The 13,042-nt window shown below is 39.3% G+C and overlaps 1 protein-coding gene across 1 annotated transcript in view; it reads right to left on the reverse strand.

Annotated features, from left to right (window-relative positions):
• The window catches only part of LOC132774262 (protocadherin alpha-C2-like), a 271,043-nt gene that overhangs the window by 248,437 nt on the left and 9,564 nt on the right, over positions 1-13,042 (reverse strand). The gene's annotated exons all lie outside the window — the stretch shown is intronic.

The following is a 13,042-nucleotide window of genomic DNA, read 5'->3' on the forward strand; positions in this document are numbered from 1 at the left end:
AGAGCATTTCCATTTTAAGTGGGCAGCGACATCTTGTGACAACTGGTATCAACAGCACAAATTTTTCCTTCCTTTTTTTAGAAAAAAGTATTCATTTCTTAGCTGGTTATTAATCGAATTCTACAATTCATATGCAATCTGCTCTATTATTGCTCCATGAAAAGTTAATGTCTATATATAAATATATAACTGTATTGTCTTTTTAAAATGCTAGGCATCCAATCCATGGGCCAAAAATATAACATCCAAAATTAGATATGCAAAATAAAATTGTATGTGATTTTCCTGCATCTTGGCAAGGGTTGGACTGGATGGCCCACAAGGTCTCTTCCAACTCTATGATTCTAAATCAAAATTTGATCAAGAGTCTTTAGAGCTGCTGATGTTGGCTGCCCTTTATACATTGCTATGATTTTAATAAGGCTTTAGAAATGCCTTTTTTCTTCTCTGCTGTGTTTAGAAAGGACTGAGCCTATACTCTGAAGACTACAATCACAGCATGAGGTGGCCTGGCTAAGTGTACTTCTACAGAAAAAAAAGATCCATATTATTCAAGCAAGATGGCAAGCTACAACCTATAAGTAAACACTGAGTTTACTTGTAGGAAAATCCAGATTTTAGTTATCTAAAGTCGGATGGAAATCCTTGTGGATCCTTAATAAGGAAGACAAAATCTAGACAATGCTAATATGTCAAGTCCATCAATTAAAGTAACTGAGTCACATCCTAATAAGGAGAAACCCTGAAATCCAAGAGGAAGAGGTTGTATTACAACTGATGAAGACTAGAGATGTACACTGCACGAGACTATTGACTCGGTCTTGCACCTAATGCCACTTCAAATAAAGTTTCCTCTACAATGAATTCTGGGGCTGTTCTGAAAAGACACTATAATCCAGTTTGGAAGTGGATTAAAACAAACTGGTTTCACTGTACAAACACACCAGGAACCAATTTGAAGCTGGGATGATGGCCACTAAGATCCACCGATTGCAGATTGGAACAGAACCCAGGAACCACAATATCTGCAGCTAGACATCCACTGGAAAATGCATGTCCATTCAGAATCAGCACTGTGGCAGGGCACAAGAAATAAAAACAAAGGTTTGGAAAAGAAGAATTTCCATGAGGATTATGTTGTTTCCTCTCCTGGGGGAGTAACTATTTACCTTCCTGCCAGATGTGTTTCAGCATTTTTTAAAAAGTGCCTCAGCACTGGTAGTGTCTGAGCAGCAGTTCACATTTTCCAGTGCCAGTTTTGAGTCCTGCATGGCATATAATCTGATCAACTGCAGTATATTATCTGGCTTGTTCCAGACTTTCTGATTAGTTTTTAAATGTGATGTTTCTGGGTTGATGTGCACTGCAGCACATATTGGGATTTACATTTTGTGGACACCCTGCCCTCAAGCCAGCTTCAAATTGCATCAAAGAACCTCATCACTTTGACATCCAGAACAGTCTTCTCAGTGCTGCCAGAAATTAAATTAAATTAAATTAAATAGGTGCAAGTATACACCCTTGCTTTACTCCATTATAGGTTTGAATTTTGAATATAACTCTCTTGCTCCTCTGACAAGCTCTTTACTGTAGCACAACTGGACTGAAGATACCTGAGTCTTCACAAACACAACCTCTTTTCATTTGAGAACTATAGAAATTTTAATTGATACCTAGAAGTTTTACTTACGATGTATTAAACGTATATCTAAGTTATTATGCAAACTTTGCAGTCTTATATGACCACAATACATGCTCCAATATATCTGCATTGCATTATTTATTTATGAACTACATCCTGTTTGTTGAATTTTATTATTTTGTCTAACTCATCCAAATCTAAACATTGCCCAGGGCTGGGAAACAAAAACCTTTCCAGTTTCTCAACCAAACCAGTGTAGTTGAAATTATCAGAAACAATTACCACAATCAGTATCAGAAATCTCAATATTCCTGGAAGAACTGCACTCTACAAAAATGGAATATAATTTATAAAATGGAAATTTCATATCCACATACCTAACAGTGACTTCTGCTGAATGAAAAGAGAATAGTTTTGAATTGGTATATATAAGATTATTCTTATATATAAGATTTATTCTTAAGAATGTAAAATGATTACACAGCATATTTATACTATAACGTTAATTGTTTGGTGTCAACCAGGCATGTAGCCGGGGGGGGGGGGGGGGGGGCTTGAGGGGCTTCAGCCCCCCCCCCCCCGAAATTCTTATGGTAGTTCGCGAAAAGGCCTTACTGGTGCATTATTTAAACTGTTATGTTTATTCATATCATGATCTGATCACCATACTCAATATATCCCATATGCATGGGGGTATTGGGGTAATGATACAAAAGGTTTGCTAGGGTAGACCCTCTTTCACTCAGACTCAGCCCCCCCCCCCGAAACTCAGCCCCCCCGAAACCCCTCCTGAACAAAACTCAGCCCCCCCCCCCCCCCGAATCGAAATCCTGGCTACGGGCCTGGTGTCAACATGTTTATGTTTTTGAAAATACTGCTCATACTTAGTAAATGCATGCAATAAATATTAACCAATAAAAATAAAAATATAGGTAAATTTGACTGCAAAATGTCTAGCTAATCATATCTATCATCTCCCGTTGTTTATTTCTTTCTGATATAAAAATGGGACTCCAACTTGTAATGGAATATTAAAGGTTATATTTACACCTATGCATCTGGTAGATACGTTTGATAATTGTATTCAAAACCTGATGCACTAAGAGATCTTTTATATCCTGAGATTACATTATTTGTTCCTATACATAAAGATACTTAAATGTTCTATTGAAATAATTACATAATCTGCATATAATGTACACAGATACTATTCCACTGAAATAATTACATTACTTGTATATAATCTACACAGAAATACCATTGTCCAATTTCTCTCATTAGTTCTAATATTAAAAAAATAATAAAGAGAGAAGTACATTTTCCTTGTTCTTTTATGTCAGAATTATTGCCAGTTGGCCAATGATAATTATGTATATAGCCTTAAACATATTAAATGCCCCCATCACTTCTTTTCAAAGAAAGAAAGGCCATTCTATACTATCAAATGCTTTTGTGGCATCCAAAAAAGTAGGATAGTTGTTCTTTTTTATTTGTGCTTTGTTAGCTATGTTTAAAGGTTTTCTTATATTTGCATTTAGATGTTACAATGGGTGCAATCAATATAACGTAAGGGACACAGCATAATTGGGATATTGCTATTTACTGCAAGCCCTTGAAAGAAGATGTTTTATAAATCACATTAAACTCCCAATTGTCACACTATTACTTCCATGGAAGAGGGTTCGAGGCTGGAAGTAAACCAGTTTTTGCTTTGATCTGGAACTTGACCCAGAATTTGATTCTGAAATTATGCAACATTCATTCTTCCCCAATGTGGTGGGGGTGGCGGGGGGGGGGGGGGAATATAAGCTTGCATTTATATAAATGTCAAAGATGGAAATTCCAACCTAATTTTCCACTATTGCTTTATGGAATCTTTCTATCAAGGAGTCTTCAGTCTATTTGCTAAGTCTATGTCAAAAACTAACCATCATATCATGATAAGAATGAAAGTATTTTATTGTTGTACTTACTAAGTGCAAGAGATGTTTCCCACACACTCACCACATTTAAATATTAAAATAGTTTCATGTTACTTCCCAAGCAAATCACAGAAAAAGAAACATTAACTTTTGGCTGGTACTTCAAAAATGGTATGTTTACCATTCCGGGTGACATTGTTGCACGAAATATCTTTAAAAATACCATGCAAAGATCTTACCAATCAAGTTATTACAATACTAATTAATGATATTAAATTAAAAGTAACTTGGGTTATAAACATGAAGATTCCATAGGGGCGAAAACATTATTTAGGGGGAAACGCTAAACTCTTCCAAAAATGAAAAAGAGAACTATTATTTTTAATATGGTTGGTAATAAATTTCAAAGTTATGCTATACAAGAGTTATTTAAGCTGAAAAAGGAGTTACTAACCGTTGCACAGAGAAGATCCTGCTGTTTCCCATTCTCTGCAAAGACAGGAATATTGGGACTGAAAACCATGAGGTCATTTTTGGCACCAGGCTCCCCACTTACTCCTGCCAAAATATGGCTGTGACGATTTGAATATGACCAGCTGCCCACTTCACTGGCACAGACCAGTGTGGCTGTGCCAGGACCACACATCATGTCTTCCTTAGACTGACACTGGCAACGCAAGGCCATATAGGTAATGATGGACAGCAAGAACAAACTGGACACCGAGCAGATGGCTATGATGAGATAGATGTTGATGTTCTCCACCAGGGGTTTTGGGCTTCCTCCCAGTCTAGGAAGATGGGAATCAACCTGGATAGCCTGGGCACTGGGCACCAGTGAAATGCTCAATGTGGCTGTGGTTGACAGAGCTGGCTTCCCATGATCCTTCACCAAAACCACTAAATGATAGCTGCGGCTGCCCTCTGCCTCATCCAAAGCACGTGTAGTACTGATCTCACCACTGTATGGACCCACTCGCCAAGGGCCATTGATTCCCTCAGGCAGTTCATAGCGCAGCCATGCATTGTACCCTGAATCAGCATCCAAGGCATGGATCTTGCCCACCACATGCCCAACTGTTATGGGGACGACCACAAGTGTGGGGCTCTCCTCGGATGGCACAGTCACAGCTGGCACGTTGTCATTCTCATCCACCACAAAGACTTGCACAGTCACGTTGCCACACAAGGAAGGCAGACCTGCATCCCTGGCTCGCACTTGGAACTCCAGCAGCTTCAGCTCCTCATAATCCAAGGACTGCAAAGCATAAAGTTTCCCACTCTCTGAGTGCACAGAAATGTAGCTTGATAGTGATTGAAGCTTCTCATCCAACCAATAACTGACCAGGGCATTCTCATTTATGTCTGGATCTGAAGCAGATACTGTGAAAATGTGAGCACCAGGTGGGTTGTTCTCCTTCACGAAGACTGTGTAGGAAGGTTGGGCAAAGATTGGTGCATTGTCATTCACATCACCAATGGGAACTACCAAGCTGCTACTGGTTGATAGTGATGGAGTCCCTTGGTCCTGGGCTGTGATTATCAGCTTGTATTCTGCATCCCGTTCCCGATCCAGGGGCTCAGCCACCACCAGACTGTAGTAATTCTTGAAGGTAGACTGTAGCTTGAAGGGTAGCCCAGAAGGTCTCATAGAGCAGGTGACTAGCCCATTAGCCCCAGAGTCCCTGTCTGAGATGCTGATCAGAGCCACCACAGTCCCTGGTGGGGAGTCCTCTGGAACTGGCACTGATAGTGACTTCAGTGACATCTCAGGGTTATTGTCATTCATATCCAAAATCTCGACGACAACTTTGCAATGTCCAGACAAAGGGTAAGCACCTTTATCTGTTGCTTCAAATTGAATATCATATGCTGCACTCTCTTCAAAATCCACATTTCCTTTGAGCCTAACTTCTCCATTACTAGAATCTATGTTGAATTTTTCCTTTACATTAGGGGCAACAAGGTTGCTAACTGAATAGGAAATTTCCTTGTTAATTCCATCATCAATATCTCTTGCCTCCAATTTAATAACTAGTGTTCCAATTGCAGAGTTTTCCAATAATTCAACTTTGTAAACTGACTGGTTAAATGAAGGTGCATTGTCATTGACATCAATCACAGTGATCACTAGCAAGATTGTGCCAGTAAGTGCTGGCTCTCCATTATCTATAGCTGAAAGTAACAAATGATGCTCAGGGGATACCTCACGATCCAGTGGGTTATTCAATGTGAGAACTAAAGATTTACTATGCTCATAATTCCTTATCTCTTCCACAGAGAAATACTCATTGGGACTAAGCTTGTAGGTGACCTGACCATTGATACCAATGTCTGCATCAGAAGCTTCTTCTATTGGAAAATAGGAACCTTTCACTCTTGATTCTAAAATGGCTAAATTCTGCTCTTTGACAGAAAAAGCAGGGGCATTGTCATTTATGTCTGTAATCTCTACTTCCACGTGAAAGACCCCCAGGGGTTTATCAACAATCACCTCCAGATGAATGGTGCAGATCGTGCTCTTGGCACAAAGCTCTTCCCTGTCTATCCGAGAATTAACAAACAAAATCCCATTCTGCTCATTTACCTTGAAATAGTCCCCTTCCCCTTGGGATTCCATCCGAAACATCCGAGGCATGAGCTCTTCCACCTGCAGCCCCAGGTCCTGGGCAATGCGGCCCACAAAGGTGCCATGCTGGGATTCCTCCGGCACAGAATAATGGAGCTGGCCGCTCCCCATTTCCCAGGCTGTTTGGAGCAAAATCAGATGCAGCAGCTGTCTTCTCACCATTGTAGAGTCTCCACACAGAACAATAGTCTCCAAAATATTTTATATAATCCCTCTGCTTTGTCATATATATTTGTAAAATAAATTATAGACAACATAGCATAGCCTGGTAACATCCCTTTTGCCCATCCATTTACAAGGAATAATAATCTCTGATGACAAAGCAGAGGAAGGCTCTTTTCTCCTCCTTTTATTCTCAGGAAGATATTCAAGCAGAGGGCGACATCATGTGACAAGATGGGTAAATACAGTTAGCTCATATCTAGGCTATGGGTTTGTTTGTTTTTTACTTGGTTTGATATTTTCATTTGTTTTCACTGAATTGAGATCCATATTAAGCAATATTAAGACATCATTTTATGGGAAAATGCCTTTAATATATTTATCAGACACATTTTTCATTTGCTAATAATAATGATAACTTCTGTTTCTCTAATAGCCAGTTCAACTGTTAATTTCCATAGCCACAAATTATAACACTGTTTATTTTTCTTAAAATTATTTTTAAAATAGTTCTTGTTTCAAAATGATCAGTTGAGTAAAAATGTTGGTAAGAATTAGATTTCTTGCCTCATCATTTGAGGATAAGAAACATGTGATGTGACATTCCTTCTGGAGTTGACTTCGCTGTTTATTTTGTGAATTTCTAAATGTTAGATTTAGAAGATTTAGTAAGAGATTGAGAACCATATCAAGCCACCAATCATTACAAAAAATCAGAAGTGCTTCCTTCTCATCCTGATTTGAGTGTTTTGAACATTCAGTTTTGTATTCCACAAGTAGGATTGTGTCCTTGAAGTGCTTCATTATCATAGTTCTCTACCACACATCAGTAGTGAGAAGAAAGTGCATTACACTCGTCTCATTGTCTCGTACACTATTGACAAATAAACAACGAACCATTCACTGACTGCTTGTTACTGGGATTTTTGAAGGAATGCTGGAAAAAATGAACTTCTGTTTAATCCAGCATGTAACTTTTTACATAGTTGAACATGACTGCTTCCCAGTTACAATATAGTAAAGATATATTGTGTGTTATGTTTTAAGAGCTTTAAGAGCATTCTCTTTGCCTTTAAATAGTGTTAATGGAGTTGCAAGGATTTTAAAGGAAAGTAACTAACTATACAAAACTAAAACCACAATAAAAATATGGAATTAAGAACCACCTTCAAGAACTAATCACTGCAAAAAGTGAGAAAGCAGACAGTTTTATTCTCAAGGCCATCCTACTTAACAAATCAATACTTCTAGCTCATGCACAAATTTAGCTGAACACACAAAGCAGTATTTTTTCCAAAAATATTTTGCAATATATCACACACCAATTTTCATAACTAATACAATGGAATAACAGAATCTTGTATAATTCTCTAAAGGAGAGCAATTTTATCTGTTATGGATTAATAACATATTTTAGGGCTGTTCAAATGACTCTCACCTCCCTCACATTGCAATATTGTGCTGCTTCCTTTTCATCTCACCCTATCTATATTGGATATTCCTATGGAAATTATCTGAAAAGCAACTTTGTGAATATGTCCAGAGCTTAGGTTTTATGTATGTACCTTCATATCTGATGCCATTGTATACATCTATTCCATATAATGCAAAACCTAACATGAATTGTGGAAGAAAGGAGGAAAATCTAAAACAAATTCTCTTGACATAAACCAGACAAAGATGGGGAACTTCTGACCTTTCTCAATAAGCTTTTGTGGGAGAAGTCATCACCTGTGAATTATCAATGGTTTAGTGGTGGCACTATTCCAGGCAAGGAAAAAGCAGCGGTTTTTCATGAAGACCCAATTTCTAACTCTGATGTTCTGCCAAGACATTTGCCTTTGCCTCTGCAGGCAAAGGAGAGAGATAGGGATCAGAAGAAAAATCTGCATCGCAATGTGACAGCTGTGTTAACCCCACAACAAAAGGAATGCCTTAATTGCCATTTTTAAGGAAGAAGATTCCTGGCTGTTGGATAATTAACTCTCATCAGTATTAGCTTCTATTGTCAGAAGACATGAGTAATCTAAATTTATTATCTGGAGTTAAATAGACTTCATGTAGATATAGCTGTTGCAAACTCCTCCACAGTGCTGATGGACTTTTAAGAAAGACTTTTACAAAATGCAACTTTTAATAATTTTTGTGGGTTAGATTGATTGTAACAGCTAATAGTATGCATATCCACCAAAGGTTAAAGTTTTGTGTAACTTTGAAGCCAAAACAAAAGAAATTTCCCAGGATGAAGGTAAATATTTGAACTTGGAGTATAATAGCTCCTCTATCTAGGGTAGGTTAATAACTTAGCAACAGCAATAAAAAAACAACTAAAGAAAGGAAAAAGTGTACTTTACTGGCACCTTGTGTTTAACTATAATGATTCAACAATTCAAAAGGAGAACAGTACCAAATTGGTTGAATTCAGAATCAATTGAATTAATCAAAATTGAGATTTGTGAGAAAAGACTTAACAGCGGAAATGAAAGACATGTATAACTCTTTTTAAAAGCTTATTGGAGAATCAATACAAACAACCCAGAATGTAGTGAAACCAAAATTCAGGATCAGGAAGCAAGGTTTGAGAAAACCCTTTTGGAAACTTTAAATAAAAGCTTCAGGGCCCTTCTATACAGGCCCTAAAATCCGAGAGAAACAGGATAAAAGGGGGGTGGCTAGAGGATACTAGCAAATAATGTGCACTGAATTACAGCATCAGCTGAAAAGCACGAGTTTAAAAGGTATGCTTAAAATCAGACCAAAAATGGGCATATTCGCATCACTATACATCCCTGCACTCAAAAGGAAATGTGGACTTCATTGCAATATGCTGGTGTAGACTGATCCAGCTCATGTTCGCATTTTAAAATCCCGAAACAGCTGATGAGGGCTGTAAACAAATGGAGCCATGGACACACAGGTGGCTAAATGGAAACACAAATGGAAAGCAATTCCCATGAGACCTCTCTGCAACTATTCATTTGTTTTCATATTTATGGCATTAAACAGAGCTTGAATTTACACAGGGGGCACCGGCATGGAAAGCAAGTGACCCCAAAGAGAAGCGGGGTTCAAGGGGGCAAATGTATAGGCAGCAGGAGGGTGAGGAGAGAGAATGACAAGAAATCAGCTTGTGGGCACATTTGTATATCCGCTTCAGCACTTATGAGGTCCAGTGTATCTCGGAGAGTCAATAAAAAATTGAAACAAAATTTCCAGCAGATGTCCTGTGTCAATCTTGCATATTTCTAAAATCCTCTACTATCAAATACTGTCCTTTCCCTCTCTAAAATCTATCTAATCAACCAGGATTTCACAGGCATGCTGTAGTAGATGCAGAAATATATCCTATATATTCATGTACAAGTCAAAACATTAACCCAAACAACCTGGTCAACAAATCCAGGGTTAAGATGACAGTTGTACCTTAACTCTTATTTTAAAAGAAACCATTCAAGAACCTAAAAGAATCACCACCATTCTAGTATTTCATCCATGGAACAACTTGTCACCTTTTTATATGCCTGGGTGGAAAAATGGCAGTGGTGGTGGTATGGGTTGGTTGGTCCCCTGAGTTGGTATTGGTGCTTCCTGTCTTCATGGAAACACCCCCAATTTATCCACAGGTCATATAAAATCCATAATTTTAGCTTCAAAACCTTATACATGTGGTCAACTTATACATAAGAATGTATAGTAGGTAGGTATCTTCCAAAACGTATGGATTAATAGTGTAATATTTTCTATTTTCTTGGGGAAATGCTTCATAACATAAACAATAAATCTAGATAATAGTAAAAAAACTACTATAATTTAGTACAGAATATCAGTACAGAAATATGGATAAGAAAAATTGTTCACCATAGTGAAGAGACTCACTGACCATGGCAGAGAGCAGATCCTGCTGTTTTCCATTCTCCACAGGGATTCCAGGACTAAAAACCATGAGGTCACTTTTAGCACCAGCCTCCCCGCTCACTCCTGCCAGGATGTGACTGTGGCGATTTGAGTATGACCAGCTCCCCACTTCACTGGCACGGACCAGCGTGGCTGTGCCAGGACCATACACCATTGGTTCGTTGGGTGAGCAATGACATCTAAGAGCCATGTATACTGTGATTGCCAGCAGAAACAAGCTGGATACTAAGCAGATGGCAATGATGAGGTAGATGTTGACATTATCAGATCTGGGCTTAGGGCTTCCTCCCATTCTGGGAAGGTGAGCATCAGTGTGAATTACTTGAGTCCTTGCCACTAATGACACACTCAATGTGACTGTAGTGGATAGTGCTGGTTGGCCATGATCTTTAACCAACACTAGTAGACTGTGGCTGCTGCCGCCTTCCAAATCATCTAGGGCAAGTGTAGTGCTGATCTCACCACTATACAGCCCTATCCGCCAAGGTCCTTTAGTTGTCTCATGCAACTCATAGCGCAGCCATGCATTGTAGCCTGAATCAGCATCCAGAGCATGGATTTTGCCCATCACATATCCAGTCATGACAGGGGCCACCAGAGTGATATCTTGAGGACCAAAGACTACTGGTACATTGTCATTCTCATCCACTACAAAAACCTGCACAGTCACATTACCAGACAGGACGGGAAGCCCAGCATCTTTAGCATTGACCTGGAACTCCAGCAGCATAAGTTCCTCATAATCCAGTGGTTGCAAGGCGTAGAGTTTCCCACTTTCTGAGTGGATGGAAATGTAGCTTGATAATGACAAAACCTTCTCATCTATCCAGTAGCTGACCAGGGCATTCTCAGCCACATCTGGATCTGAGGCAGATACTGTGAAAATGTGGGCACCAGGTGGGTTATTCTCCTTCACAAAGACTGTGTAGGAGGGTTGAGCAAAGGCAGGGGCATTGTCATTCACATCACCGATGGGCACAACTAGGTTGGTGCTAGCAGACAATGCTGGAGACCCTTGATCTTGAGCTGTCACTATCAGCCTGTACTCTGCTACCTTCTCTCGATCCAGTGGTTCAGACAGTGTCAGGGAATAGTAATTTTTGAAGGTAGATGCTAGCTTGAAAGGGAGCATCATGGGCCAAAGGGAGCAGGTCACTTGCCCATTAGCCCCAGCATCCTTGTCCGATACACTGATGGAGGCCACCACTGTCCCTGGTGAAGAGTCTTCTGGCACTGGTACCAACAGGAAAGTCACAGCCACCTCTGGAATATTGTCATTCACATCCAGAATTTCTATTAAAACTTTGCAATGTCCAGACAAAGGGTAAGCACCTTTGTCTGTTGCTTCTATACGAATTTCATATAAATTAGTGTCTTCATAATCCAGTTCACCATTCAATATAATCTGTCCTACATTTGGATCTATCCTAAACATAGCAATTAATTTTGATGGATTAATACTACGAATAGAGTATGTTATGACTTTATTAATACCCTCATCCAGATCAGTAGCATTGAGCTTCACCACTGAAGTCCCATTGGAAGCATTTTCTAGTAACTGCACCTTATACACTGACTGGTTAAACACAGGAGGATTGTCATTCACATCAAGCACTGTGATCAGTAACTGAACTGTGCCTGATAGCACAGGTTGGCCACCATCAGTGACTGTAAGCAATAAGTGATGCACAGATAGAGCTTCCCTGTCTAAGGGGTTTTTTATTACTAAGCTTAAGGAGTTATCATCACTGTTCATCTGGAAATCTAGCATGAAATGTTCACTGGGGCTGAGATGATAATTTAACTGGGCATTTGTACCAATATCAGCATCTAAAGCTCCCTCGAGAGGGAAAACAGATCCAGCAAGCCTTGATTCTAGAATGAACAAGTTTTCCTCTTTTGTTCTGAAAACAGGGGCATTGTCATTAATGTCCTTGATCTCCACTTCCACATGGAAAACCCTCAGGGGGTTATCCACAATCACCTCAAGATGAATAGCACAGACAGGATTTTTGCCACATAGCTCCTCCCTGTCTATCCTGGAATTCACAAACAAGATCCCATTTTGTGTATTTACCTCTAAATAATCCTTGTGCTCCTTGGAAACTATCCGGAACATCCGAGGCACCAGCTCACTTACTTCCAGCTCCAGATCCTGGGCAATGCGGCCCACAAAGGTGCCATGCTGGGATTCCTCCAGCACAGAATAATGGAGCTGGCCGCTCCCCATCTCCCAGGCTGTGTGGAAGAGGATCAACTGCAGCAGCTGCTTCTTCACCAAATAGCCTCTCCAAATAACAACCATTTCAGCTTGATTCCTGTTAATTCTCCTCTCTTTAGGGATGTATCTTTGAAGGGAAATGCTAATCCAGTCTGCTGTTGTCTTATCTGCTCAGTCAGTTTCAGGTCTTGGTGTATTGTCTGATGATAAAAAAGGAGGAGCTCTTCTTTATGTCTCTCTATGAGGTATTTAACAGTAAATAGCGACACCATGTGAATAGATTTTAAAATTGCAATATTCCCATAATATTTTGTTTGAAGATCTTCGTATTTGGTGCTTTGCATTCCTCTTCTTTTCTTGCATTTCTTCACATTCAAATGAAAATGTTCTTACCATTGCAATAATTAAACATAAAAAGCATACATTAAAATGTATTATGTGGAAGTGGACATTGCAATTCACTCCCCTGCACTTCCTTCATCTCTTTCTTAACTGGAATTGTTTTTATTCTTATCAAGTAAATATAGTTCAACTGAAAAGGGAGATAAAGATGG

Source organism: Anolis sagrei, chromosome 4, assembly GCF_037176765.1.
Source record: "Anolis sagrei isolate rAnoSag1 chromosome 4, rAnoSag1.mat, whole genome shotgun sequence".
Taxonomy (NCBI): domain Eukaryota; kingdom Metazoa; phylum Chordata; class Lepidosauria; order Squamata; family Dactyloidae; genus Anolis; species Anolis sagrei.